At 46.9% G+C, this 26,118-nt stretch overlaps 16 non-coding genes and 4 pseudogenes across 16 annotated transcripts; 10 read left to right on the top strand and 10 right to left on the bottom strand.

Annotated features, from left to right (window-relative positions):
- Positions 1-4,821: 4,821 nt before the first annotated feature.
- LOC135004046 (U1 spliceosomal RNA) lies at positions 4,822-4,984 on the bottom strand. Its single transcript, XR_010204916.1, has one exon. It is a non-coding gene; the product is annotated as a U1 spliceosomal RNA (small nuclear RNA).
- Positions 4,985-5,136: 152 nt separating this feature from the next.
- On the bottom strand, positions 5,137-5,300 carry LOC135003940 (U1 spliceosomal RNA). Its single transcript, XR_010204819.1, has one exon. It is a non-coding gene; the product is annotated as a U1 spliceosomal RNA (small nuclear RNA).
- A 675-nt stretch (positions 5,301-5,975) lies between these two features.
- LOC135004078 (U1 spliceosomal RNA) lies at positions 5,976-6,138 on the bottom strand. Its single transcript, XR_010204947.1, has one exon. It is a non-coding gene; the product is annotated as a U1 spliceosomal RNA (small nuclear RNA).
- A 152-nt stretch (positions 6,139-6,290) lies between these two features.
- On the bottom strand, positions 6,291-6,454 carry LOC135003843 (U1 spliceosomal RNA). Its single transcript, XR_010204724.1, has one exon. It is a non-coding gene; the product is annotated as a U1 spliceosomal RNA (small nuclear RNA).
- Positions 6,455-7,128: 674 nt separating this feature from the next.
- LOC135003995 (U1 spliceosomal RNA) lies at positions 7,129-7,291 on the bottom strand. Its single transcript, XR_010204872.1, has one exon. It is a non-coding gene; the product is annotated as a U1 spliceosomal RNA (small nuclear RNA).
- Positions 7,292-7,443: 152 nt separating this feature from the next.
- LOC135004066 (U1 spliceosomal RNA) lies at positions 7,444-7,607 on the bottom strand. The gene has a single exon (XR_010204935.1). It is a non-coding gene; the product is annotated as a U1 spliceosomal RNA (small nuclear RNA).
- Positions 7,608-8,200: 593 nt separating this feature from the next.
- LOC135004158 (U1 spliceosomal RNA) lies at positions 8,201-8,328 on the bottom strand (annotated as a pseudogene).
- Positions 8,329-8,472: 144 nt separating this feature from the next.
- LOC135004182 (U5 spliceosomal RNA) lies at positions 8,473-8,588 on the top strand. Its single transcript, XR_010205020.1, has one exon. It is a non-coding gene; the product is annotated as a U5 spliceosomal RNA (small nuclear RNA).
- A 282-nt stretch (positions 8,589-8,870) lies between these two features.
- LOC135004204 (U5 spliceosomal RNA) lies at positions 8,871-8,986 on the top strand. The gene has a single exon (XR_010205042.1). It is a non-coding gene; the product is annotated as a U5 spliceosomal RNA (small nuclear RNA).
- A 286-nt stretch (positions 8,987-9,272) lies between these two features.
- Positions 9,273-9,388, top strand: LOC135004214 (U5 spliceosomal RNA). Its single transcript, XR_010205051.1, has one exon. It is a non-coding gene; the product is annotated as a U5 spliceosomal RNA (small nuclear RNA).
- Positions 9,389-16,136: 6,748 nt separating this feature from the next.
- On the top strand, positions 16,137-16,300 carry LOC135004164 (U1 spliceosomal RNA). Its single transcript, XR_010205002.1, has one exon. It is a non-coding gene; the product is annotated as a U1 spliceosomal RNA (small nuclear RNA).
- Positions 16,301-16,452: 152 nt separating this feature from the next.
- Positions 16,453-16,594, top strand: LOC135004016 (U1 spliceosomal RNA; annotated as a pseudogene).
- Positions 16,595-17,286: 692 nt separating this feature from the next.
- Positions 17,287-17,450, top strand: LOC135004153 (U1 spliceosomal RNA). Its single transcript, XR_010204995.1, has one exon. It is a non-coding gene; the product is annotated as a U1 spliceosomal RNA (small nuclear RNA).
- A 152-nt stretch (positions 17,451-17,602) lies between these two features.
- On the top strand, positions 17,603-17,744 carry LOC135004015 (U1 spliceosomal RNA; annotated as a pseudogene).
- Positions 17,745-18,436: 692 nt separating this feature from the next.
- Positions 18,437-18,600, top strand: LOC135003877 (U1 spliceosomal RNA). Its single transcript, XR_010204758.1, has one exon. It is a non-coding gene; the product is annotated as a U1 spliceosomal RNA (small nuclear RNA).
- A 152-nt stretch (positions 18,601-18,752) lies between these two features.
- On the top strand, positions 18,753-18,894 carry LOC135004012 (U1 spliceosomal RNA; annotated as a pseudogene).
- A 692-nt stretch (positions 18,895-19,586) lies between these two features.
- Positions 19,587-19,750, top strand: LOC135003988 (U1 spliceosomal RNA). Its single transcript, XR_010204867.1, has one exon. It is a non-coding gene; the product is annotated as a U1 spliceosomal RNA (small nuclear RNA).
- Positions 19,751-24,595: 4,845 nt separating this feature from the next.
- On the bottom strand, positions 24,596-24,758 carry LOC135004039 (U1 spliceosomal RNA). The gene has a single exon (XR_010204910.1). It is a non-coding gene; the product is annotated as a U1 spliceosomal RNA (small nuclear RNA).
- Positions 24,759-24,910: 152 nt separating this feature from the next.
- On the bottom strand, positions 24,911-25,074 carry LOC135003958 (U1 spliceosomal RNA). The gene has a single exon (XR_010204837.1). It is a non-coding gene; the product is annotated as a U1 spliceosomal RNA (small nuclear RNA).
- A 675-nt stretch (positions 25,075-25,749) lies between these two features.
- Positions 25,750-25,905, bottom strand: LOC135004161 (U1 spliceosomal RNA). The gene has a single exon (XR_010204999.1). It is a non-coding gene; the product is annotated as a U1 spliceosomal RNA (small nuclear RNA).
- Between the last annotated feature and the right edge of the window lie 213 nt (positions 25,906-26,118).

Below are 26,118 nucleotides of genomic sequence, written 5' to 3'. Positions count from 1 at the left end.
GGGGTGGTTTGCGTGAGCTTGGTTACAAGAGGAAGGGATTTACTGGTCAGTGGACTGCTTCCGCTGTCGCCCAAAGTTTTTGAACTTGTCACTGACTTATGATGAATGCGCTGCAGGTGACGTATAAGGGAGGATGTTCCGAGGTGGTTAACGTCCTTACCCCTACTTATTACAGCTTGACAAAGGCAACACACGGCTTGACACCTGTTGTCCGCATTTCTGTTGAAATACTTCCACACCGAAGAGCTGATTTTTTTGGTATTTTCACCAGGCATGTCAATGGCCATATTCCTCCCACGGACAACAGGTGTCTCGCCGGGTGCCTGACTTAAACAAACCACCTCACCATCAGAATCCTCCTTGTCAATTTCCTCCCCAGCGCCAGCAACACCCATATCCTCCTCATCCTGGTGTACTTCAACACTGACATCTTCAATCTGACTATCAGGAACTGGACTGCGGGTGCTCCTTCCAGCACTTGCAGGGGGCGTGCAAATGGTGGAAGGTGCATGCTCTTCACGTCCAGTGTTGGGAAGGTCAGGCATCGCAACCGACACAATTGGACTCTCCTTGTGGATTTGTGATTTTGAAGAACGCACAGTTCTTTGCTGTGCTTTTGCCAGCTTAAGTCTTTTCATTTTTCTAGCGAGAGGCTGAGTGCTTCCATCCTCATGTGAAGCTGAACCACTAGCCATGAACATAGGCCAGGGCCTCAGCCGTTCCTTGCCACTCCGTGTGGTAAATGGCATATTGGCAAGTTTACGCTTCTCCTCCGACGATTTTTATTTAGATTTTTGAGTCCTTTTTTTACTGATCTTTTGTGTTTTGGATTTTACATGCTCTGTACTATGACATTGGGCATCGGCCTTGGCAGACGACGTTGATGGAATTTCATCATCTCGGCCATGACTAGTGGCAGCAGCTTCAGCACGAGGTGGAAGTGGATCTTGATCTTTCCCTATTTTTGGAACCTCAACATTTTTGTTCTCCATATTTTAATAGGCACAACTAAAAGGCACCTCAGGTAAACAATGGAGATGGATGGATACTAGTATACTTATGGATGACGAGTGACTGACGACACAGAGGTAGCTACAGCCGTGGACTACCGTACTGCGTCTGCTAGTATAGAGATGATAATTAATGATATAAAAAAATATATATATAACTACTGTAGGTATATATAATATAATGACGGACCTGGTGGACACTGTCAGCAGACTGCTAAACTACTAGTATGAAGAAGATAGAAAAAAACTTCCACCACAGGTAGGTAGGTATACAATTATGGACGAGCACTGACGACACAGAGATAGCCACAGCCGTGGCCTACCGTACTGCGTCTGCTAGTATAGAGATGATAATTAATGATATAAAAAAAAATATATATAACTACTGTAGGTATATATAATATAATGATGGACCTGGTGGACACTGTCAGCAGACTGCTAAACTACTAGTATGAAGAAGATAGAAAAAAAACCCCACCACAGTTAGGTATACAATTATGGACGAGTGACGACACAGAGGTAGGTACAACCGTGAACTACCGTACTGCGTCTGCTAGTATAGATAATATACTAAATATATTACTACTGTAGGTATATAATATAATGACGGACCTGGTGGACACTGTCAGCAGACTCCTAAACTACTAGTATGAAGAAGATAGAAAAAAAACCCCCACCACAGGTAGGTATACAATTATGGACGAGCACTGACGACACAGAGGTAGGTACAGCCGTGGACTACCGTACTGCGTCTGCTAGTATAGATAATATAATAAATATATTACTACTGTAGGTATATAATATAATGACGGACCTGGTGGACACTGTCAGCAGACTGCTAAACTACTAGTATGAAGAAGATAAAAAAAAAACCCCACCACAGGTAGGTAGGTATACAATTATGGACGAGCACTGACGACACAGAGATAGCCACAGCCGTGGACTACCGTACTGCGTCTGCTAGTATAGATAATATAATAAATATATTACTACTGTAGGTATATAATATAATGATGGACCTGGTGGACACTGTCAGTAGACTCCTAAACTACTAGTATGAAGAAGATAGAAAAAAAAAAACCACCACAGGTAGGTAGGTATACAATTATGGACGAGCACTGACGACACAGAGATAGCCACAGCCGTGGACTACCGTACTGCGTCTGCTAATATAGAGATGATAAAGATGAAAAAAAAAATATAACACTACTGCAGATAAATATTTATATAATATATGTATGACGGACCTGCTGGACACTGTCAGCAGAATGCGTTTATAGAATAAAAAAAAAACACCACAGGAGTGTTTAACTTTTTCAGGCAGACAATATACTGGTGGTCACACTGGCAGCAAAAGTGTGCACTGTACTCCTGCTATAACTGCTCCCCAGTCTCCCCCACAATTAAGCTGTGTGAGCAGTGAGCACTCAGCACAGTCAGATATACATAGATGATATATCATGCAGCACACTGAGGCTGAGCACAGATATGGTATGTGTATCGTTTTTTTTCAGGCAGAGAACGGATTATAAATAATAAAACTGGTGGTCACTATCAGCAAAACTCTGCACTACTGAGTACTCCTGACAAGTTCAACTGCTCCCCAAATTAGTAGTAAATCAAATGTCACTCGTCTCTATCTTCTAATCTAAACGGAGAGGACGCCAGCCACGTCCTCTCCCTATCAATCTCAATGCACGTGTGAAAATGGCGGCGACGCGCGGCTCCTTATATAGAATCCAAGTCTCGTGAGAATCCGACAGCGGGATGATGACGTTCGGGCGCGCTCGGGTTAACCGAGCAAGGCGGGAGGATCCGAGTCTGCTCGGACCCGTGCAAAAAAGGGTGAAGTTCGGGCGGGTTCGGATTCCGAGGAACCGAACCCGCTCATCTCTTATGGCCACCCAGCATGACGCCTCCCTTCTTGACCATGCTGTAATTGCAGTCGCACTGCAGTTCAGCGTGATCATAAAAAATGGTGTAGCCTCCTGCTGGTGCAGACTGTATGTGCGCGCAGGAAGCCGCCACCATTTTTGTGATCACAGCGGCTGAATGTGATGTCATACAGCCGCTGTGACCACGCCCCCTGTGTCTCCTCCATTGCAGACCCCATTTTGAAGCCTTGCCCCCGCACCGCTCCATCCCTGACTTGGAAATGGAGTGTTGCTGACCCCCCTCTCCCCCCCTGCCCCGATTGACAGGCAGAGGCGATCGCATTCTCTGCGGGGTGCCGCAGAAAATGCAGGCACATGCGTATGCTCTTAGCAATTTTTGCAGTTGGATCACTTATTGTGATTGCAATCCAACCTGAATCAGGCCCTATTACCTATCACAATGCGCTGCGGGCAGTACAAAATTGGTTTAATATAGGAGAAAAACCCCCAGACCTGTGCTCCTTAACTGTACCTGGTGGCTAGTGGAGCGGCTGCCCAGTAATCAGTGTCCACGCCAGTGCGCACACGGTCCACCCCCTACGGCCACGCTCCCCTTCATCAGCGGCCTCGTGATCCGGAAGGGCGGTGTGTGTGTGACTGACCTTAGGAAGAAACCGGAGCCTCCGCTGCAGTGACCCAGCAACCAGGGCACGGGAGTATACAGCGCCGCTGGGAGTGATGAAGCTGCAGTAAAGATGTCTATTAGACCTAGCCTGCTGCAGCCCTTGTAGATTCTCATAAAACAAGTTCTTCTTTTCTTGTCAAAATGAATAGCTAAGAATAGGCTGCCTGAGGCAGGCCCCTGTTAAGTGGCCTGCTACTGAAGGCACCAACTACAAACTGAGCTCCCTGTTCATGGAAGCGGAGTTATAGAGGAGGATGCACTGAGCATCTTGGGAACAGTCAAAAGCTTTGAGCCGGTTGGTGCCTCAGATCAAGATCCTACTCTACACCCCAATGTGAATCCTTGTGGAGTCCTGTGTACCCCACAGAAGAAATTAATGTGTCACACCCATTGGCAGCAACCTTAGAATAGCTGCTGATGGGCACAATTGAGAAAGGAAGGGGGGGGGGACATTTGAATCCAGCACATAGATGCAATTCAAATATGTAATTTGTACCTTCCTATTTTAAAATATAATGGATGAACTTCACCCTGTGAGAACAATCTTCATGATCAAGAGATCTCATATGCAAAATAAGTATGAGTTGGGATAGGGCTGGGGAGGGTGGCTGCTCGGCCCCTCCCCCGTCAAGTTAAGGAGATTCAACTGAGGAAGCACAAGGGAACTCTCGTCTGGGGACAACAACTGCAGGGAGACCACATCTTTTCAGATGAACATGGGAGGGCAGAAGGCTGCCTAATACTGAAGCACCATCAAATATCAAACCATATGCAACAACTAGTACAAGCATTCCTGGGGGAAGGTCTGCAGCAGACGGATTTGCATACGGTGATGTCATCCAAGCAGTGGGCCAAAGTTGGCTGGAACCCTCATTTGCATATGAAAAGAGAAAAGGGGCATGCAGGGCATGGCGGCCTTTTGCGGTGCTTGGATGACCCCTAGTTCGCATTAAACACCCCCACCCTCCTTTGGTGTTGGGCTCATGTTGGCTATGCCCCAGCCCCTGAAGCATTCAAGCTGATTTCTTGCAGCAGCTGGGCACTGTAACAGCTCCAGAGCTGCTCTGTAAGGCAACTAAAAGGGTGTGGGCCCTGCAGCACTACCTGTAGTTCGCATTGTGTGTTGGAAGGCACAAAGTAAGCAGACGGGAGAAGTCAGGATAGTGCGCAAGGGCATAGAAGGCAGTGGCTCCAGAAAAGAGAAGTGGAAACAGACAGCAAACTAGGCTGGAGAGAGACCTGAGACAAAGAGATCTGAATTATACGAGAGCCGACCAGGGGAAACACAAATTATGCAATCAAGTTTCCCACATTTGGGGAAATCGCAGGAGCAGCACACCCAGAGTGCAATGGGTGAGCCTTGCCCTGGGAGAAGCACCTTCATGATCATAGTATCTCACCTGGCAGGTAAGTAGGAGTTGGGCTAGAGCTGGGGAGGGTCACTGCTCGGGCACCCCCCTGTCAAGTGAAGGAGATCCAACTGAGGCAGCACAAGGGAACTCTCGAAAGAAGAACAAGGCTAGAGGAATATATGAGACAAAGAAATCTGACTTTAACCAGAGCTGACAAGAGGAAAACACAAACACAGTCCCCCACTACCACAAAAAATGCAGGCGAGTTTCCCACATTTGGGGAAATCACAGGGGTCAGCATACCCAGAATGCAATGAATGAACCTCACCCTGGGTGAACAAGCTTCATGACCATGGTGTCTCCTATGCAAAATAAGTATGATTTGGGATAGGGCTGGGAGGGCCGCTGCTCAGGCACATCTCTGTCAAGTAAAGGAGATTCAACTGAGGCAGCACAAGGGAACTCTCATCTGGGGACAACAACTGCAGGGAGAACACATATTTTCAGATGAACATGGGAGGGCAGAAGGCTGCCTAAAACTGAAGCACCCCCAAACAACAAACCAAATGCAACAACTAGTGCAAGCATTCCTGGGGGAAGGCCTGCCGCAGATGGATTTGCATATGGTGATGTCATCCAAGCAGTGGGTCAAAGTTGGCTTCAACCCTCATCTGCATATGAAAAGAGAAAAGGGGCGTGCAGGGCATGGCGGCCTTTTGCGGTGCTTGGATGACCCCTAGTTCGCATTAAACACCCCCACCCACCTTTGGTGTGGGGCTCATGTTGGCCATGCCCCATCCCCTGAAGCATTCAAGCTGATTTCTTGCAGCAGCTGGGCACTGTAACAGCTCCAGAGCTGCTCTGTAAGGCAAGTAAAAGATTGTGTGGGCCCTGCAGCACTACCTGTAGTTTGCATTGTGCATTGGAAGGCACAAAGTAAGCAGACGGGAGGAGAAGTCAGGATAGTGCACAAGGGTATAGAAGGGAGGGGCTCAAGATAAAAGAAGTGGAAACAGACAGCAAACTAGGCTGGAGAAAGACCTGAGACAAAGAGATCTGAATTATACGAGAGCCGACCAGAGGAAACACAAATTATGCAGTCAAGTGTCCCACATTTGGGGAAATCGTAGGAGCAGCACACCCAGAGTGCAATGGGTGAGCCTTGCCCTGGGAGAAGCAACTTCCTGATCATAGTATCTCACCTGGCAGGTAAGTAGGAGTTGGGCTAGAGCTGGGGAGGGTCGCTGCTCGGGCACCCCCCTGTCAAGTGAAGGAGATCCAACTGAGGCAGCACAAAGAAACTCTCGAAAGAAGAACAAGGCTAGAGGAAGATCTGAGACAAAGAAATCTGACTTTTACCAGAGCTGACCAGAGGAAAGCACAAACACAGTCCCCCACTACCACAAATAATGCAGTCGAGTTTCCCACATTTGGGGAAATCACAGGGGTCAGCATACCCAGAATGCAATGAATGAACCTCACCCTGGGAGAACAATCTTCATGACCATGGTAACTCCTATGCAAAATAAGTATGATTTGGGATAGGGCTGGGGAGGGCCGCTGCTCAGGCACATCTCTGTCAAGTAAAGGAGATTCAACTGAGGCAGCACAAGGGAACTCTCATCTGGGTACAACAACTGCAGGGAGAACACATATTTTCAGATGAACATGGGAGGGCAGAAGGCTGCCTAATACTGAAGCATCCCCAAACAACAAACCAAATGCAACAACTAGTAAAAGCATTCCAGGGTGAAGGTCTGCAGAAGACGGATTTGCATACGGTGATGTCATCCAAGCAGTGGGCCAAAGTTGGCTGGAACCCTCATCTGCATATAAAAAGAGAAAAGGGTTATGCAGGGCATGGCGGCCTTTTGCGGCGCTTGGATGACCCCTAGTTTGCATTAAACACCTCCACCCTCCTTCGGTGTGGGGCTCATGTTGGCTATGCCCCAGCCCCTGAAGCATTCAAGCTGATTTCTTGCAGCAGCTGGGCACTGTAACAGCTCCAGAGCTGCTCTGTAAGGCAAGTAAAAGGGTGTGGGCCCTGCAGCACTACCTATAGTTCGCATTGTGCGTTGGAAGGCACAAAGTAAGCAGAAAGGAGGAGAAGTCAGGATAGTGCGCAAGGGCATAGAAGGGAGCGGCTCAAGAAAAGAGAAGTGGAAACAGACAGCAAACTAGGCTGGAGAGAGACCTGAGACAAAGAGATCTGAATTATACGAGAGCCGACCAGGGGAAACACAAATTATGCAGTCAAGTTTCCCACATTTGGGGAAATCGCAGGAGCAGCACACCCAGAGTGCAATGGGTGAGCCTTGCCCTGGGAGAAGCACCTTCATGATCATAGTATCTCACCTGGCAGGTAAGTAGGAGTTGGGCGAGAGCTGGGGAGGGTCGCTGCTCGGGTACTTCCCTGTAAAGTGAAGGAGATCCAACTGAGGCAGCACAAGGGAACTCTCGAAAGAAGAACAAGGCTAGAGGAAAATCTGAGACAAAGAAATCTGAGTTTTACCAGAGCTGACCAGAGGAAAGCACAAACACAGTCCCCCACTACCACAAATAATGCAGTTGAGTTTCCCACATTTGGGTAAATCACAGGGGTCAGCATACCCAAAATGCAATGAATGAACCTCACCCTGGGAGAACAATCTTCATGACCATGGTATCTCCTATGCAAAATAAGTATGATTTGGGATAGGGCTGGGGAGGGCCGCTGCTCAGGCACATCTCTGTCAAGTAAAGGAGATTCAACTGAGGCAGCACAAGGGAACTCTCATCTGGGGACAACAACTGCAGGGAGAACACATTTTTTCAGATGAACATGGGAGGGCAGAAGGCTGCCTAATACTGAAGCACCCCCAAACAACAAACCAAATGCAACAACTAGTACAAGCATTCCTGGGGGAAGTTCTGCAGAAGACGGATTTGCATACGGTGATGTCATCCAAGCAGTGGGCCAAAGTTGGCTGGAACCCTCATCTGCATATGAAAAGAGAAAAGGGGTGTGCAGGGCATGGCGGCCTTTTGCGGCGCTTGGATGACCCTTAGTTCGCATTAAACACCCCCACCCTCCTTCGGTGTGGGGCTCATGTTGGCCATGCCCCATCCCCTGAAGCATTCAAGCTGATTTCTTGCAGCAGCTTGGCACTGTAACAGCTCCAGAGCTGCTCTGTAAGGCAAGTAAAAGGGTGTGGGCCCTGCAGCACTACCTGTAGTTTGCATTGTGCATTGGAAGGCACAAAGTAAGCAGACAGGAGGAGAAGTCAGGATAGTGCACAAGGGTATAAAAGCGAGTTTCCCACATTTGGGAAAATCACAGGGGTCAGCATACCCAGAATGCAATGAATGAACCTCACCCTGGGAGAACAATCTTCATGACCATGGTATCTCCTATGCAAAATAAGTATGATTTGGGATAGGGCTGGGGAGGGCCGCTGCTCAGGCACATCTCTGTCAAGTAAAGGAGATTCAACTGAGGCAGCACAAGGGAACTCTCATCTGGGGACAACAACTGCAGGGAGAACACATATTTTCAGATGAAAATCTTGGTCATGCTCTGGTTTCTCTTCAGAACGAACAAATCTTTCGCCTTTTACTAAAGATTTCCGTGGAGAGGAGCAAAACCGAGTTTTATCTCAATTTTTGCATGCCCCATATTATTGGGGTTTCTTTTATCAGTTTAAAGACAGAACGAGTGTGCTTTCTTGTTAGCTTTAATGTAAGCTCATTTGCATAGAAATGACAGTAAATGTTTGTTTCTTTTCAAACAGAACTTTCTTGACCATGCTACTTGCTTGAAAGATCTGGGAGCACATGGAATACAGTACAAACCATGCTTATAGCAAGGAGAAGCCAGGTGAGAAATCTGCTTTCTTTCAAGTTGGGCGCTCACTTTGATCTGAATGAGGACTGCTGGCACAGCATTTAGGCGACAGGTGGAATCTTGGTCATGCTCTGGTTTCTCTTCAGAACGAACAAATCTTTCGCCTTTTATTAAAGATTTCTGTGGAGAGGAGCAAAACTGAGTTTTATCTCAATTTTTGCATGCCCCATATTATTGGGGTTTCTTTTATCAGTTTAAAGACAGAACGAGTGTGCTTTCTTGTTAGCTTTAATGTAAGTTTATTTGCATAACAATGACTATAAATGTCTGTTTCTTTTCAAGCAGAACTTTCTTGACCATACTAATTGCTTGAAAGATCTGGGAGCACATGGAAAAGAGTACAAACCATGTTTATAGCAAGGGGAAGCCTGGTGAGAAATCTGCTTTCTTTCATTCAAATTGGGTGCTCACTTTGATCTGAATGAGAACTGCTGGCATGGCACTCAGGCGACAGGTGGAATCTTGGTCATGCTCTGGTTTCTCTTCAGAACTAACAAATATTTCGCCTTTTATTAAAGATTTCCGTGGAGAGGAGCAAAACTGAGTTTTATCTCAATTTTTGCATGCCCCATATTATTGGGGTTTCTTTTATCAGTTTAAAGACAGAACGAGTGTGCTTTCTTGTTAGCTTTAATGTAAGTTTATTTGCATAACAATGACAGTAAATGTTTGTTTCTTTTCAAACAGAACTTTCTTGACCATGCTACTTGCTTGAAAGATCTGGGAGCACATGGAAAACAGTACAAACCATGCAGTATCACAAGAGCCTTTATTTGATCTTTCATGAAGATAGAGCAGAATTGAGGACACGTCAACAATTTCTGCCGAAGGTGGTTCATCTTTCCACATGGTGCCTTTGGCCACTGACACCTTCGTTGAGTCAAAGTCTCTGGCTGTGGTCAGAACTTTGAAAATTTATGTCACCAGAACGGTTCAGATTAGGAAAACAGAGGCTCTGTTTGTCCTGTATGCTCCCATCAGGATTGGGTGTCCTGCTTCCATGTAGACCATTATGCGCTGGATCTGTGGTAAGATTCAGCATGCTCGTTCCACGGCAGGATTGCCGTTACTGAAGTAGGTGAAGACCCATTCTACTAGAAAGGTGGGTTCATCCTTGGCAGCTGGTCGGGGAGTCTCGGCATTGCAACTTTGCCGAGCAGCTATTTAGTAAACACTTTTGCTAAGTTTTACAAGTTTGATACCTTGGCTGATGATAACCTTAAGTTGGGTCATTCGGTGCTGCAGAGTCGTACGCACTCTCCCACCCGTTCAAGAGCTTTGGTATAACCCCATGGTTCTTAATGTGACCCCAGCATCCTCTAGGTCGTATGAGAAAATAGGATTTTAATACCTACCGGTAAATCCTTTTCTCTTAGTCTGTAGAGGATGCTGGGCACCCGTCCCAGTCCATACTGTGTCTGCAGTTATTACTTGTGGTTATACACATGTTGTGTTATGGTTCTGGTCAGCTTTTTGCTGCAATTGTTCATGCCGTTGGCTTGTGTTCTGTTGAATGCCACTTTCTGCGGCATGCTTAAGGTGTGAGCTGGTAAGATGCTCACCTTAGTTTAACAATAAATCCTTTCCTCGAAATGTCCGTCTCCCTGGGCACAGTTCCTATAACTGGAGTCTGGAGGAGGGGCATAGAGGGAGGAGCCAGTTCACACCCTTTGAAAGTCTTAAAGTGCCCATGTCTCTTGCGGATCCCGTCTATACCCCATGGTTCTTAATGTGACCCCAGCATCCTCTACGGACTAAGAGAAAAGAATGCCCTTGCGCACTATCCTGACTTCTCCTCCCGTCTGCTTACTTTGTGCCTTCCAACGCACAATGCGAACTACAGGTGGTGCTGCAGGGCCCACACCCTTTTACTTGCCTTACAGAACAGCTCTGGAGCTGTTACAGTGCCCAGCTGCTGCAAGAAATCAGCTTGAATGCTTCAGGGGATGGGGCATGGCCAACATGAGCCCCACACCAAAGGAGGGTGGGGGTGTTTAATGTGAACTAGGGGTCATCCAAGCACTGCAAAAGGCCGCCATGCCCTGCATGCCCCTTTTCTCTTTTCATATGCAGATGAGGGTTCCAGTCAACTTTGGCCCACTGCTTGGATAACATCACTGTATGCAAATCCGTCTGCTGCAGACCTTCCCCCAGGAATGCTTGTACTAGTTGTTGCATATGGTGCTTCAGTATTAGGCAGCCTTCCGCCCTCCCATGTTCATCTGAAAAGATGTGGTCTCCCTGCAGTTGTTGTCCCCAGACGAGAGTTCCCTTGTGCTTCCTCAGTTGAATCTCCTTAACTTGACGGGGGAGGGGCTGCCCGAGCAGCCACCCTCCCCAGCCCTATCCCAACTCATCCTTATTTTGCATATGAGATCTCTTGATCATGAAGATTGTTCTCACAGGGTGAGGTTCATCCATTATATTTTAAAATAGGAAGGTACAAATTACATATTTGAATTGCATCTATGTGCTGGATTCAAATGTCCCCCCCCCCCTTCCTTTCTCAATTGTGCCCGTCAGCAGCTATTCTAAGGTTGCTGCCAATGGGTGTGACACATTAATTTCTTCTGTGGGGTACACTGGACTCCACAAGGATTCACATTGGGGTGTAGAGTAGGATCTTGATCTGAGGCACCAACCGGCTCAAAGCTTTTGACTGTTCCCAAGAAGCTCAGTGCATTCTCCTCTATAACCCCGCTTCCATGAACAGGGAGCTCAGTTTGTAGTTGGTGCCTTCAGTAGCAGGCCACTTAACAGGGGCCTGCCTCAAGCAGCCTATTCTTAGCTATTAATTTTGACAAGAAAAGAAGAACTTGTTTTATGAGAATCTACAAGGGCTGCAGCAGGCTAGGTCTAATAGACATCTTTACTGCAGCTTCATCACTCCCAGCGGCGCTGTATACTCCCGTGCCCTGGTTGCTGGGTCACTGCAGCGGAGGCTCCGGTTTCATCCTAAGGTCAGTCACACACACACCACCCTTCCGGATCACGAGGCCGCTGATGAAGGGGAGCGAGGCCGTAGGGGGTGGGCCGTGTGCGCACTGCGGTGGATACTGATTACTGGGCAGCCGCTCCACTAGCCACCAGGTACAGTTAAGGAGCACAGGTCTGGGGGTTTTTCTCCTATATTAACCCAATTTTGTACTGCCCGCAGCGCATTGTGATAGGTAATAGGGCCTGATTCAGGTTGGATTGCAATCACAATAAGCGATCCAACTGCAAAAATTGCTAAGAGCATACGCATGTGCCTGCATTTTCTGCGGCACCCCGCAGAGAATGTGATCGCCTCTGCCTGTCAATCGGGGCGGGGAAGGGGGGGAGAGGTGGGTCAGCAACACTCCATTTCCAAGTCAGAGATGGAGCGGTGCGGGGGCAAGGCTTCAAAATGGGGTCTGCAACAGAGGAGACACAGGAGGCATGGTCACAGCGGCTGTATGACATCACATTCAGCCGCTGTGATCACAAAAATGGTGGCGGCTTCCTGCGCGCACATACAGTCTGCCCCAGCAGGAGCCTACACCATTTTTTATGATCACGCTGAACTGCAGTGCGACTGCAATTACAGCATGGTCAAGAAGGGAGGCGTCATGCTGGGTGGCCATGCCCTGTCACTGTGCAGGAGCCAGCACCGCTCACACACTAGTCCCCGGGTGCAGCCCCCAACCCCCGGGACACCCGGAGCAACAAAATGTAGATTCAGGCCACCAGGCCACGCCCCTACCTATGAAACCATGCCTCCTTTTTACCATTGCGCTGCTTATCTGCGCGCACTGCATTACAATCTCCCTCGCCACCTCTCTGGGTGTCACCAGTGATAGTGACACCTCTGCCATGCTTGTAGCAGCTGGTCCTAAGATCTACGCCTCAAACCCTGAGTGTTTGCCCTTGTGACTTGTTGATCATCATAGCGAAGCATATGCTTACAGAAAACTGCAGGGGCTTAGATTGAAAATAAAAAAATTGATGGGTATAAGGTAGAGAGGAGCGGGTTCGGTTCTCCGAGAACCGAATTCCCCACAAACTCCACGTGGTTTACACTGGTCCAAGGCAGGCTCGGTTGTTCCCGCCTGACTCGGAAAACCTGAACAAGGGAAAATGTCATCATCCCGCTGTCGGATTCTCGCGAGATTCGGATTCCATATAAAGAGCTGCGCGTTGCTGCCATTTTTACTCGTGCATTGAAGAGAGAGCGGAGAGGACGTGGCTATGTTCTCTCAGTGGAAATATCAATATCAGTGCTCAGTATCAGTGGTTACTTATTGCTGCTCAGTAATACTAGTAGTGTGTCTCTCCTGCTCAGTGTCAGTTCTCAGTAGTATCCTCATCAGTGCTCAGTATCACTGCTCATTGTCTTGTGCTGCATTGTGGTGCTCAGCATACTACAGTACATTACTAATAGTCCAGTGCTGCATCTTGCTGCTCAGTGTCAGTTCTAGTATCCTCATCAGTGCTCACTATCACTGCTCATTACATTGTGGTGTTCTGTATACTACAGTAACATAGTAATATAGTAACATAGTTTTTGAGGTTGAATAGAGGCAAATTGCCCATCGTGTTCAACCTGTTTTAAGTTGTGATGATTCTACATACTTGCTGAATAATGTTTTATGACTAGTTAGCTACTATAACTCATGTTACCCCCGGATTAACCATGTTGATATTTTAAGTATTATAACCTTGGATAGCTTTTTCATTCAGAAATGTATCCATTCCTTTTTTAAATCCAATTACAGAGTCCGCCATTACCACCTTCCCTGGCAGGGAATTCCACATCCTGATTGCCCTAACAGTGAAGAATCCTTTCCTCCATTGCGTTCTGAACTTTCCTCCAGTCGCAGCGAGTGACCACGTGTTCTTTTAATAAATAATTCCTCTGATAACTCTTTGTTATGTATCTTTACATATTTGAAGATATTAATAATATCTCCTCTTAGGCACCTCTTTTCTAGTGTATAAATATTCAGCCTAGTAAGTCTTTCCTTATAGTCAAGTACTTTTAGGCCTTTAATCAATTTAGTCTTCAGGATCTCTTACACTTCCATGAGCAGCAGAGTAGTGCAATGGAAGCATGCTGGGCCCATACCCCAGAGGTCGATTGATCGAAACTATCCTCTGCTATGTGCATTTTTTTTTTTATAATTAAAGTAATCAAAAACTGGGATTGATATTTTGGCTCTTTTATTTTTACTTAAAGTACAATAACTTTTATCATTTTAATTTGTTTTAATAGTATATTGACAGCATTGTTTTCTTTAAAAAATCCACTTAATTTTCTTTACCCTATTACTGAAATGGTAATTGACAAAAACAAACTACATTGTCACCAGAAGAGCAATGCAAAATGTACAAGTGATATATGAAAATCATCTTCCATCTTGAATTTCAATGATGCATTGGGACAACAATTTGTGAGAAACATCTTCACCCATAAAGAAAGATTTTCTTAATTCCTTACCTGTGTGCTGATTAGATATCACCTTGTTTTCACATTAAACAGACTTCCCCATGAGGAAGCAGCAATGATGCAGTGACGTTTCCTGGTGTCAACCTGTATTATTTCAGTAGACATTGAAATGAGGATGCATCTTTGATGCCTTTCCAATGAAGCAAGTTTAATTCAGTAATAGGTGAAAAACCATTCCTACAAAGGTGTTAATCAGAGACTTGGCTTTGTGGACACTTTTCAGAGAGCAAATTTGTTAGCATAAACATAAAATCAGAAAATGAAGAGCTGTTTAATCACTCAATTGTACTTTTCTGCCAGCATAATTTTTTTTCTCTGCAACCCACTGCTAAATTGTGCTTCCTAGCTGTTTTTTTATAAAATCACTTAATCAAATCTAACTCTGATTACATCAGAGAAGGCCAGGTACCCTACACCATAAGGGGGTTTTTTGAAATTTTGACTTGTCTACTTAAAGATCACCAAAATCTGATTACAAGGTCAATTACATCCCTGGGTGGGATTGAACCACCAACCTTTTGGTTAATAGCCAAACATGCTAACCGATTGCGCCACAGAGACACCTTGCAAAAGTCAATACTGACAAAGGCTAATAAGCATTCATCTAGAACGTTTCCTAGAAAAACTTTAAAAAGTCAATAATCTGGAGAATTTTTGTAAGAAACACATTGGTACTTTCCCATGATGAGTGAGTGCTTCAGGATTTCTTGCACTTACATGGGCTATTAACCAAAAGGTTGGTGGTTCAATCCCACCCAGGGATGTAATTGACCTTGTCAACAGATTTTGGTGATCTTTAAGAAGACAAGTCAAAATTTCATACCCCCTCTTATGGTGTAGGGTACCTGGCCTTCTCTGACGTAATCAGAGTTAGATTTAATTAAGTGATTTTATAAAAAACAGCTAGGAAGCACAATTTAGCAGTGGGTTGCAGAGAAAAAAATAACATTTTAAACCTACCGGTAATTTTTTTTTCTCGTAGTCCGTAGAGGATGATGGGGACTCCGTAAGGACCATGGGGGATAGACGGGCTCCGCAGCAGACATGGGCACTTTAAAAAAGACTTTTGATCTGGGTGTGCACTGGCTCCTCCCTCTATGCCCCTCCTCCATACCTCAGTTAGAGAAACTGTGCCCAGAGGAGACGGACAGTACGAGGAAAGGATTTTTGTTAATCCAAGGTCAAGATTCATACCAGCCACACCAATCACACCGTATAACTTGTGATATACTACCCAGTTAACAGTATGAAAACAACATAGCATCAGTCCAAGACCGATGAAAACTAACATATAACCCTTATGTAAGCAATAACTATATACAAGTCTTGCAGAAGTAGACCGCACTTGGGACGGGCACCCAGCATCCTCTACGGACTACGAGAAAAAGATTTACCGGTAGGTTTAAAATCTTATTTTCTCTTACGTCCTAGAGGATGCTGGGGACTCCGTAAGGACCATGGGGATTATACCAAAGCTCCCAAACGGGCAGGAGAGTGCGGATGACTCTGCAGCACTGATTGAGCAAACAGGAGGTCCTCCTCAGCCAGGGTATCAAACTTATAGAACTTTGCAAAGGTGTTTGAACCAACTTTGACCCACTGCATGGATGACATCACCATATGCAAATCCATCTGCGGCAGGCCTTCCCCCAGGAATGCTTGAACTAGTTGTTGCATTTGGTTTGTTGTTTGGGGGTGCTTCAGTATTAGGCAGCCTTCTGCCCTCCCATGTTCATCTGAAAATATGTGTTCTCCCTGCAGTTGTTGTCCCCAGATGAGAGTTCCCTTGTGCTGCCTCAGTTGAATCTCCTTTACTTGACAGAGATGTGCCTGAGCAGCGGCCCTCCCCAGCCCTATCCCAAATCATACTTATTTTGCATAGGAGATACCATGGTCATGAAGATTGTTCTCCCAGGGTTAGGTTCATTCATTGCATTCTGGGTATGCTGACCCCTGTGATTTCCCCAAATGTGGGAAACTCAACTGCATTATTTGTGGTAGTGGGGGACTGTGTTTGTGCTTTCCTCTGGTCAGCTCTGGTAAAAGTCAGATTTCTTTGTCTCAGATCTTCCTCTAGCCTTGTTCTTCTTTCGAGAGTTCCCTTGTGCTGCCTCAGTTGGATCTCCTTCACTTGACAGGGGGGTGCCCGAGCAGCGACCCTCCCCAGCTCTAGCCCAACTCCTACTTACCTGCCAGGTGAGATACTATGATCATGAAGATGCTTCTCCCAGGGCAAGGCTCACCCATTGCACTCTGGGTGTGCTGCCCCTGCGATTTCCCCAAATGTGGGAAACTTGACTGCATAATTTGTGTTTCCCCTGGTCGGCTCTCATATAATTCAGATCTCTTTGTCTCAGGTCTCTCTCCAGCCTAGTTTGCTGTCTGTTTCCACTTCTTTTTTCTTGAGCCCCTCCCTTCTATACCCTTGTGCACTATCCTGACTTCTCCCGTCTGCTTACTTTGTGCCTTCCAACGCACAATGCAAACTACAGGTAGTGCTGCAGGGCCCACACCCTTTTACTTGCTTTACAGAGCAGCTCTGGAGCTGTTACAGTGCCCAGCTGCTGCAAGAATTCAGCTTGAATGCTTCAGGGGCTGGGGCATAGCCAACATGAGCCCCACACCGAAGGAGGGTGGAGGTGTTTAATGCGAACTAGGGGTATTCCAAGCGCCGCAAAAGGCCGCCATGCCCTGCACACCCCTTTATTCTTTTCATATGCAGACGAGGGTTGAAGCCAACTTTGACCCACTGCTTGGATGACATCACCATATTCAAATCCATCTGCTGCAGGCCTTCCCCCAGGAATGCTTGCACTAGTTGTTGCATTTGGTTTGTTATTTGGGGGTGCTTCAGTATTAGGCAGCCTTCTGCCCTCCCATGTTCATCTGAAAATATGTGTTCTCCCTGCAGTTGTTGTCCCCAGATGAGAGTTCCCTTGTGCTGCCTCAGTTGAATCTCCTTTACTTGACAGAGATGTGCCTGAGCAGCGGCCCTCCCCAGCCCTATCCCAAATCATACTTATTTTGCATAGGAGATACCATGGTCATGAAGATTGTTCTCCCAGGGTTAGGTTCATTCATTGCATTCTGGGTATGCTGACCCCTGTGATTTCCCCAAATGTGGGAAACTCAACTGCATTATTTGTGGTAGTGGGGGACTGTGTTTGTGCTTTCCTCTGGTCAGCTCTGGTAAAAGTCAGATTTCTTTGTCTCAGATCTTCCTCTAGCCTTGTTCTTCTTTTGAGAGTTCCCTTGTGCTGCCTCAGTTGGATCTCCTTCACTTGACAGGGGGGTGCCCGAGCAGCGACCCTCCCCAGCTCTAGCCCAACTCCTACTTACCTGCCAGGTGAGATACTATGATCATGAAGATGCTTCTCCCAGGGCAAGGCTCACCCATTGCACTCTGGGTGTGCTGCCCCTGCGATTTCCCCAAATGTGGGAAACTTGACTGCATAATTTGTGTTTCCCCTGGTCGGCTCTCATATAATTCAGATCTCTTTGTCTCAGGTCTCTCTCCAGCCTAGTTTGCTGTCTGTTTCCACTTCTTTTTTCTTGAGCCCCTCCCTTCTATACCCTTGTGCACTATCCTGACTTCTCCCGTCTGCTTACTTTGTGCCTTCCAACGCACAATGCAAACTACAGGTAGTGCTGCAGGGCCCACACCCTTTTACTTGCTTTACAGAGCAGCTCTGGAGCTGTTACAGTGCCCAGCTGCTGCAAGAAATCAGCTTAAATGCTTCAGGGGCTGGGGCATAGCCAACATGAGCCCCACACCGAAGGAGGGTAGAGGTGTTTAATGCGAACTAGGGGTCATCCAAGCGCCGCAAAAGGGCGCCATGCCCTGCACACCCCTTTTTTCTTTTCATATGCAGACGAGGGTTGAAGCCAACTTTGACCCACTGCTTGGATGACATCACCATATGCAAATCCATCTGCTGCAGGCCTTCCCCCAGGAATGCTTGCACTAGTAGTTGCATTTGGTTTGTTGTTTGGGGGTGCTTCAGTTTTAGGCAGCCTTCTGCCCTCCCATGTTCATCTGAAAATATGTGTTCTCCCTGCAGTTGTTGTCCCCAGATGAGAGTTCCCTTGTGCTGCCTCAGTTGAATCTCCTTTACTTGACAGAGATGTGCCTGAGCAGCGGCCCTCCCCAGCCCTATCCCAAATCATACTTATTTTGCATAGGATATACCATGGTCATGAAGATTGTTCTCCCAGGGTTAGGTTCATTCATTGCATTCTGGGTATGCTGACCCCTGTGATTTCCCCAAATGTGGGAAACTCAACTGCATTATTTGTGGTAGTGGGGGACTGTGTTTGTGCTTTCCTCTGGTCAGCTCTGGTAAAAGTCAGATTTCTTTGTCTCAGATCTTCCTCTAGCCTTGTTCTTCTTTCGAGAGTTCCCTTGTGCTGCCTCAGTTGGATCTCCTTCACTTGACAGGGGGGTGCCCGAGCAGCGACCCTCCCCAGCTCTAGCCCAACTCCTACTTACCTGCCAGGTGAGATACTATGATCATGAAGATGCTTCTCCCAGGGCAAGGCTCACCCATTGCACTCTGGGTGTGCTGCCCCTGCGATTTCCCCAAATGTGGGAAACTTGACTGCATAATTTGTGTTTCCCCTGGTCGGCTCTCATATAATTCAGATCTCTTTGTCTCAGGTCTCTCTCCAGCCTAGTTTGCTGTCTGTTTCCACTTCTTTTTTCTTGAGCCCCTCCCTTCTATACCCTTGTGCACTATCCTGACTTCTCCCGTCTGCTTACTTTGTGCCTTCCAACGCACAATGCAAACTACAGGTAGTGCTGCAGGGCCCACACCCTTTTACTTGCTTTACAGAGCAGCTCTGGAGCTGTTACAGTGCCCAGCTGCTGCAAGAAATCAGCTTGAATGCTTCAGGGGCTGGGGCATAGCCAACATGAGCCCCACACCGAAGGAGGGTGGAGGTGTTTAATGCGAACTAGGGGTCATCCAAGCACCGCAAAAGGCTGCCATGCCCTGCACGCCCCTTTTCTCTTTTCATAAGCAGATGAGGGTTGAAGCCAACTTTGACCCACTGCTTGGATGACATCACCATATTCAAATCCATCTGCTGCAGGCCTTCCCCCAGGAATGCTTGCACTAGTTGTTGCATTTGGTTTGTTGTTTGGGGGTGCTTCAGTATTAGGCAGCCTTCTGCCCTCCCATGTTCATCTGAAAATATGTGTTCTCCCTGCAGTTGTTGTCCCCAGATGAGAGTTCCCTTGTGCTGCCTCAGTTGAATCTCCTTTACTTGACAGAGATGTGCCTGAGCAGCGGCCCTCCCCAGCCCTATCCCAAATCATACTTATTTTGCATAGGAGATACCATGGTCATGAAGATTGTTCTCCCAGGGTGAGGTTCATTCATTGCATTCTGGGTATGCTGACCCCTGTGATTTCCCCAAATGTGGGAAACTCGACTGCATTATTTGTGGTAGTGGGGGACTGTGTTTGTGCTTTCCTCTGGTCAGCTCTGGTAAAAGTCAGATTTCTTTGTCTCAGATCTTCCTCTAGCCTTGTTCTTCTTTCGAGAGTTCCCTTGTGCTGCCTCAGTTGGATCTCCTTCACTTGACAGGGGGTGCCCAAGCAGCAATCCTCCACAGCTCTAGCCCAACTCCTACTTACCTGCCAGGTGAGATACTATGATCTTCACTGTTAGGGCAATCAGGATGTGGAATTCCCTGCCAGGGAAGGTGGTAATGGTGGACTCTGTAATTGGATTTAAAAAAGGAATGGATACATTTCTGAATGAAAAAGCTATCCAAGGTTATAATACTTAAAATATCAACATGGTTAATCCAGGGGGAACATGAGTTGTAGTAGTTAACTAGTCATAAAACATTGTGAAGGCAGGGGAGAAGAGCAAGCGCCATATGGTGTAGTATTTTGAATAAATTGGAGTGATAGATAGGTATATACGAAGTAAGTACCGGATAGATTCTTGAGATTAGGCCTGTCTGTCTCACTAAATTCTTTGTGGCTGTTCCCCACCTAGGAGACAAAAGATCATCGCCATATGGTGTAGTAACCTCAGATATATCTTGGGGTACCCTCCCCTCTATTTCATGCGTACCAAAAGGAAAATTCAATATAGCATATAGGATATATTTATATCCAGGTAGATCAAGTCGGTCCAATATGATGTAATGGCTGAATCAGTCGACTGTTGCTGCCTTATATAGTATTATCAATAAAAAATTTTAATCCACAAAATAATAATACAAATTCAGATAAAAAATAAATAAAACAAATCAGAAAATCTTAGCTGATTGGTGTAGGCAGTAGTTAGGTCAGTCTCAACGCGTTTCGCCTCCAGGGCTTCCTCAGGAGAATACATCATATCAAAAGATACACATATTTATAGTGCTTTCAGTTTCATTTTGGCCAGCACTTCCGGTTCGCGTCATTTCCGGAACCGGAAGTGCTCGGTCCGACTTACATACTAAATGCATATGTGGCTTGATATTTAACATTAGATTGCATTGGTGGTGCAGTGTTAATATAAATTTTAGATCAGTCTGTATAAGTAGCGCAAGACGGACATAGAGTCCGTTTGCTCCGTGAAACCGGAAGTGACGCGGCTCGTCCCGGCCACTGCCGCGTCACTTCCGGTTTAGGTTAGAACCGGAAGTGCTGGCCAAAACGAAACTGAAAGCACTATAAATATGTGTATCTTTTGATATGATGTATTCTCCTGAGGAAGCCCTGGAGGCGAAACGCGTTGAGACTGACCTAACTACTGCCTACACCAATCAGCTAAGATTTTCTGATTTGTTTTATTTATTTTTTATCTGAATTTGTATTATTATTTTGTGGATTAAAATTTTTTATTGATAATACTATATAAGGCAGCAACAGTCGACTGATTCAGCCATTACATCATATTGGACCGACTTGATCTACCTGGATATAAATATATCCTATATGCTATATTGAATTTTCCTTTTGGTACGCATGAAATAGAGGGGAGGGTACCCCAAGATATATCTGAGGTTACTACACCATATGGCGATGATCTTTTGTCTCCTAGGTGGGGAACAGCCACAAAGAATTTAGTGAGACAGACAGGCCTAATCTCAAGAATCTATCCGGTACTTACTTCGTATATACCTATCTATCACTCCAATTTATTCAAAATACTACACCATATGGCGCTTGTTCTTCTCCCCTGCCTTCACAGAATTTCATGACTGAACATACCCAAGTCATATTCTGAAGAACTGAGCAGCCACCAAAGAAGTTTGGAGAGGTGTTTTCTGACGGAGCATCCACAACTGACTGAATCCAAACAGTAGAACCTGTTTGACGACCCTTTGCTTTAAAGGAATATTTGGACGCGAGACTAAGCGCACTGACCTTAAAAAAACTCCCAGTCATAAAACATTATTCAGCAAGTATGTAGAATCATCACAACTTAAAACAGGTTGAACACGATGGGCAATTTGCCTCTTTTCAACCTCAAAAACTATATTACTATATGTTACTATATTACTATGTTACTGTAGTATACAGAACACCACAATGTAATGAGCAGTGATAGTGAGCACTGATGAGGATACTAGAACTGACACTGAGCAGCAAGATGCAGCACTGGACTATTAGTAATGTACTGTAGTATGCTGAGCACCACAATGCAGCACAAGACAATGAGCAGTGATACTGAGCACTGATGAGGATACTACTGAGAACTGACACTGAGCAGGAGAGACACACTACTAGTATTACTGAGCAGCAATAAGTAACCACTGATAATGAGCACTGATATTGAGATTTCCACTGAGAGAACATAGCCACGTCCTCTCCGCTCTCTCTTCAATGCACGAGTAAAAATGGCGGCAACGCGCAGCTCTTTATATGAAATCCGAATCTCGCGAGAATCCGACAGCGGGATGATGACATTTTCCCTTGTTCAGGTTTTCCGAGTCAGGCGGGAACAACCGAGCCTGCCTCGGACCAGTGTAAACCACGTGGAGTTCGTGGGGAATTCGGTTCTCGGAGAACCGAACCCGCTCCTCTCTACCTTATACCCATAATTTTTTTTATTTTCAATCTAAGCCCCTGCAGTTTTCTGTAAGCATCTGCTTCGCTATAATGATCAACAAGTCACAAGGGCAAACACTCAGGGCTTGAGGCGTAGATCTTAGGACCAGCTGCTACAAGCATGGCAGAGGTGTCACTATCACTGGTGACACCCAGAGAGGTGGCGAAGGAGATTGTAATGCAGTGCGCGCAGATAAGCAGCGCAATGGTAAAAAGGAGGCATGGTTTCATAGGTAGGGGCGTGGCCTGGTGGCCTGAATCTACATTTTGTTGCTCCGGGTGTCCCGGGGGTTGGGGGCTGCACCCGGGGACTAGTGTGTGAGCGGTGCTGGCTCCTGCACAGTGACAGGACATGGCCACCCAGCATGACGCCTCCCTTCTTGACCATGCTGTAATTGCAGTCGCACTGCAGTTCAGCGTGATCATAAAAAATGGTGTAGCCTTCTGCTGGTGCAGACTGTATGTGCGCGCAGGAAGCCGCCACCATTTTTGTGATCACAGCGGCTGAATGTGATGTCATACAGCCGCTGTGACCACGCCCCCTGTGTCTCCTCCGTTGCAGACCCCATTTTGAAGCCTTGCCCCCGCACCGCTCCATCCCTGACTTGGAAATGGAGTTTTGCTGACCCCCCTCTCCCCCCCTGCCCCGATTGACAGGCAGAGGCGATCGCATTCTCTGCGGGGTGCCGCAGAAAATGCAGGCACTTGCGTATGCTCTTAGCAATTTTTGCAGTTGGATCGCTTATTGTGATTGCAATCCAACCTGAATCAGGCCCTATTACCTATCGCAATGCGCTGCGGGCAGTACAAAATTGGTTTAATATGGGAGAAAAACCCCCAGACCTATGCTCCTTAACTGTACCTGGTGGCTTGTGGAGCGGCTGCCCAGTAATCAGTGTCCACGCCAGTGCGCACACGGTCCACCCCCTACGGCCACGCTCCCCTTCATCAGCGGCCTCGTGATCCGGAAGGGCGGTGTGTGTGTGACTGACCTTAGGAAGAAACCGGAGCCTCCGCTGCAGTGACCCAGCAACCAGGGCACGGGAGTATACAGCGCCGCTGGGAGTGATGAAGCTGCAGTAAAGATGTCTATTAGACCTAGCCTGCTGCAGCCCTTGTAGATTCTCATAAAAAAAGTTCTTATTTTCTTGTCAAAATTAATAGCTAAGAATAGGCTGCCTGAGGCAGGCCCCTGTTAAGTGGCCTGCTACTGAAGGCACCAACTACAAACTGAGCTCCCTGTTCATGGAAGCGGGGTTATAGAGGAGAATGCGCTGAGCATCTTGGGAACAGTCAAAAGCTTTGAGCCGGTTGGTGCCTCAGATCAAGATCCTACTCTACACCCCAATGTGAATCCTTGTGGAGTCCAGTGTACCCCACAGAAGAAATTAATGTGTCACACCCATTGGCAGCAACCTTAGAATAGCTGCTGATGGGCACAATTGAGAAAGGAAGGGGGAGGAACATTTGAATCCAGCACATAGATGCAATTCAAATATGTAATTTGAACCTTCCTATTTTAAAATATAATGGATGAACCTCACCCTGTGAGAACAATCTTCATGATATAGAGATCTCATATGCAAAATAAGCATGAGTTGGGATAGGGCTGGGGAGGGTGGCTGCTCGGGCAAGCCCCTCCCCCGTCAAGTTAAGGAGATTCAACTGAGGAAGCACAAGGGAACTCTCGTCTGGGGACAACAACTGCAGGGAGACCACATCTTTTCAGATGAACATGGGAGGGCGGAAGGCTGCCTAATACTGAAGCACCATCAAATATCAAACCATATGCAATAACTAGTACAAGCATTCCTGGGGGAAGGTCTGCAGGAGACGAATTTGCATACGGTGATGTCATCCAAGCAGTGGGTCAAAGTTGGCTGGAACCCTCATCTGCATATGAAAAGAGAAAAGGGTTATGCAGGGCATGGCGGCCTTTTGCGGCGCTTGGATGACCCCTAGTTCGCATTAAACACCTCCACCCTCCTTCGGTGTGGGGCTCATGTTGGCTATGCCCCAGCCCCTGAAGCATTCAAGCTGATTTCTTGCAGCAGCTGGGCACTGTAACAGCTCCAGAGCTGCTCTGTAAGGCAAATAAAAGGGTGTGGGCCCTGCAGCACTACCTGTAGTTCGCATTGTGCGTTGGAAGGCACAAAGTAAGCAGACGGGAGAAGTCAGGATAGTGCGCAAGGGCATAGAAGGGAGCGGCTCAAGAAAAGAGAAGTGGAAACAGACAGCAAACTAGGCTGGAGAGAGACCTGAGACAAAGAGATCTGAATTATACGAGAGCCGACCAGGGGAAACACAAATTATGCAGTCAAGTTTCCCACATTTGGGGAAATCGCAGGGGCAGCACACCCAGAGTGCAATGGGTGAGCCTTGCCCTGGGAGAAGCACCTTCAAGATCATAGTATCTCACCTGGCAGGTAAGTAGGAGTTGGGCTAGAGCTGGGGAGGGTCGCTGCTCGGGCACCCCCCTGTCAAGTGAAGGAGATCCAACTGAGGCAGCACAATGGAACTCTCGAAAGAAGAACAAGGCTAGAGGAAGATCTGAGACAAAGAAATCTGACTTTTACCAGAGCTGACCAGCGGAAAACACAAACACAGTCCCCCACTACCACAAATAATGCAGGCGAGTTTCCCACATTTGGGGAAATCACAGGGGTCAGCATACCCAGAATGCAATGAATGAAACTCACCCTGGGTGAACAATTTTCATGACCATGGTGTCTCCTATGCAAAATAAGTATGATTTGGGATAGGGCTGGGGAGGGCCGCTGCTCAGGCACATCTCTGTCAAGTAAAGGAGATTCAACTGAGGCAGCACAAGGGAACTCTCATCTGGGGACAACAACTGCAGGGAGAACACATATTTTCAGATGAACATGGGAGGGCAGAAGGCTGCCTAATACTGAAGCACCCCCAAACAACAAACCAAATGCAACAACTAGTGCAAGCATTCCTGGGGGAAGGTCTGCAGCAGATGGATTTGCATATGGTGATGTTATCCAAGCAGTGGGTCAAAGTTGGCTTCAACCCTCATCTGCTTATGAAAAGAGAAAAGGGGCGTGCAGGGCATGGCAGCCTTTTGCGGTGCTTGGATGACCCCTAGATCGCATTAAACACCCCCACCCTCCTTTGGTGTGGGGCTCATGTTGGCCATGCCCCATCCCATGAAGCATTCAAGCTGATTTCTTGCAGCAGCTGAGCATTGTAACAGCTCCAGAGCTGCTCTGTAAGGCAAGTAAAAGGGTGTGGGCCCTGCAGCACTACCTGTAGTTTGCATTGTGCATTGGAAGGCACAAAGTAAGCATACGGGAGGAGAAGTCAGGATAGTGCACAAGGGTATAGAAGGGAGGGGCTCAAGAAAAAAAGAAGTGGAAACAGACAGCAAACTAGGCTGGAGAGAGACCTGAGACAAAGAGATCTGAATTATACGAGAGCCGACCAGAGGAAACACAAATTATGCAGTCAAGTGTCCCACATTTGGGGAAATCGTAGGAGCAGCACACCCAGAGTGCAATGGGTGAGCCTTGCCCTGGGAGAAGCACCGTCCTGATTATAGTATCTCACCTGGGTGTGCTGCCCCTGCGATTTCCCCAAATGTGGGAAACTTGACTGCATAATTTGTGTTTCCCCTGGTCGGCTCTCATATAATTCAGATCTCTTTGTCTCAGGTCTCTCTCCAGCCTAGTTTGCTGTCTGTTTCCACTTCTTTTTTCTTGAGCCCCTCCCTTCTATACCCTTGTGGACTATCCTGACTTCTCCTCCTGTCTGCTTACTTTGTGCCTTCC

The sequence above is a fragment of the Pseudophryne corroboree genome, unplaced genomic scaffold (assembly GCF_028390025.1).
Source record: "Pseudophryne corroboree isolate aPseCor3 unplaced genomic scaffold, aPseCor3.hap2 scaffold_191, whole genome shotgun sequence".
Lineage (NCBI taxonomy): Eukaryota > Metazoa > Chordata > Amphibia > Anura > Myobatrachidae > Pseudophryne > Pseudophryne corroboree.
The sequence above is the reverse complement of the archived record's forward strand: the minus strand, read 5'-3'. Positions and strand labels throughout refer to the sequence as shown.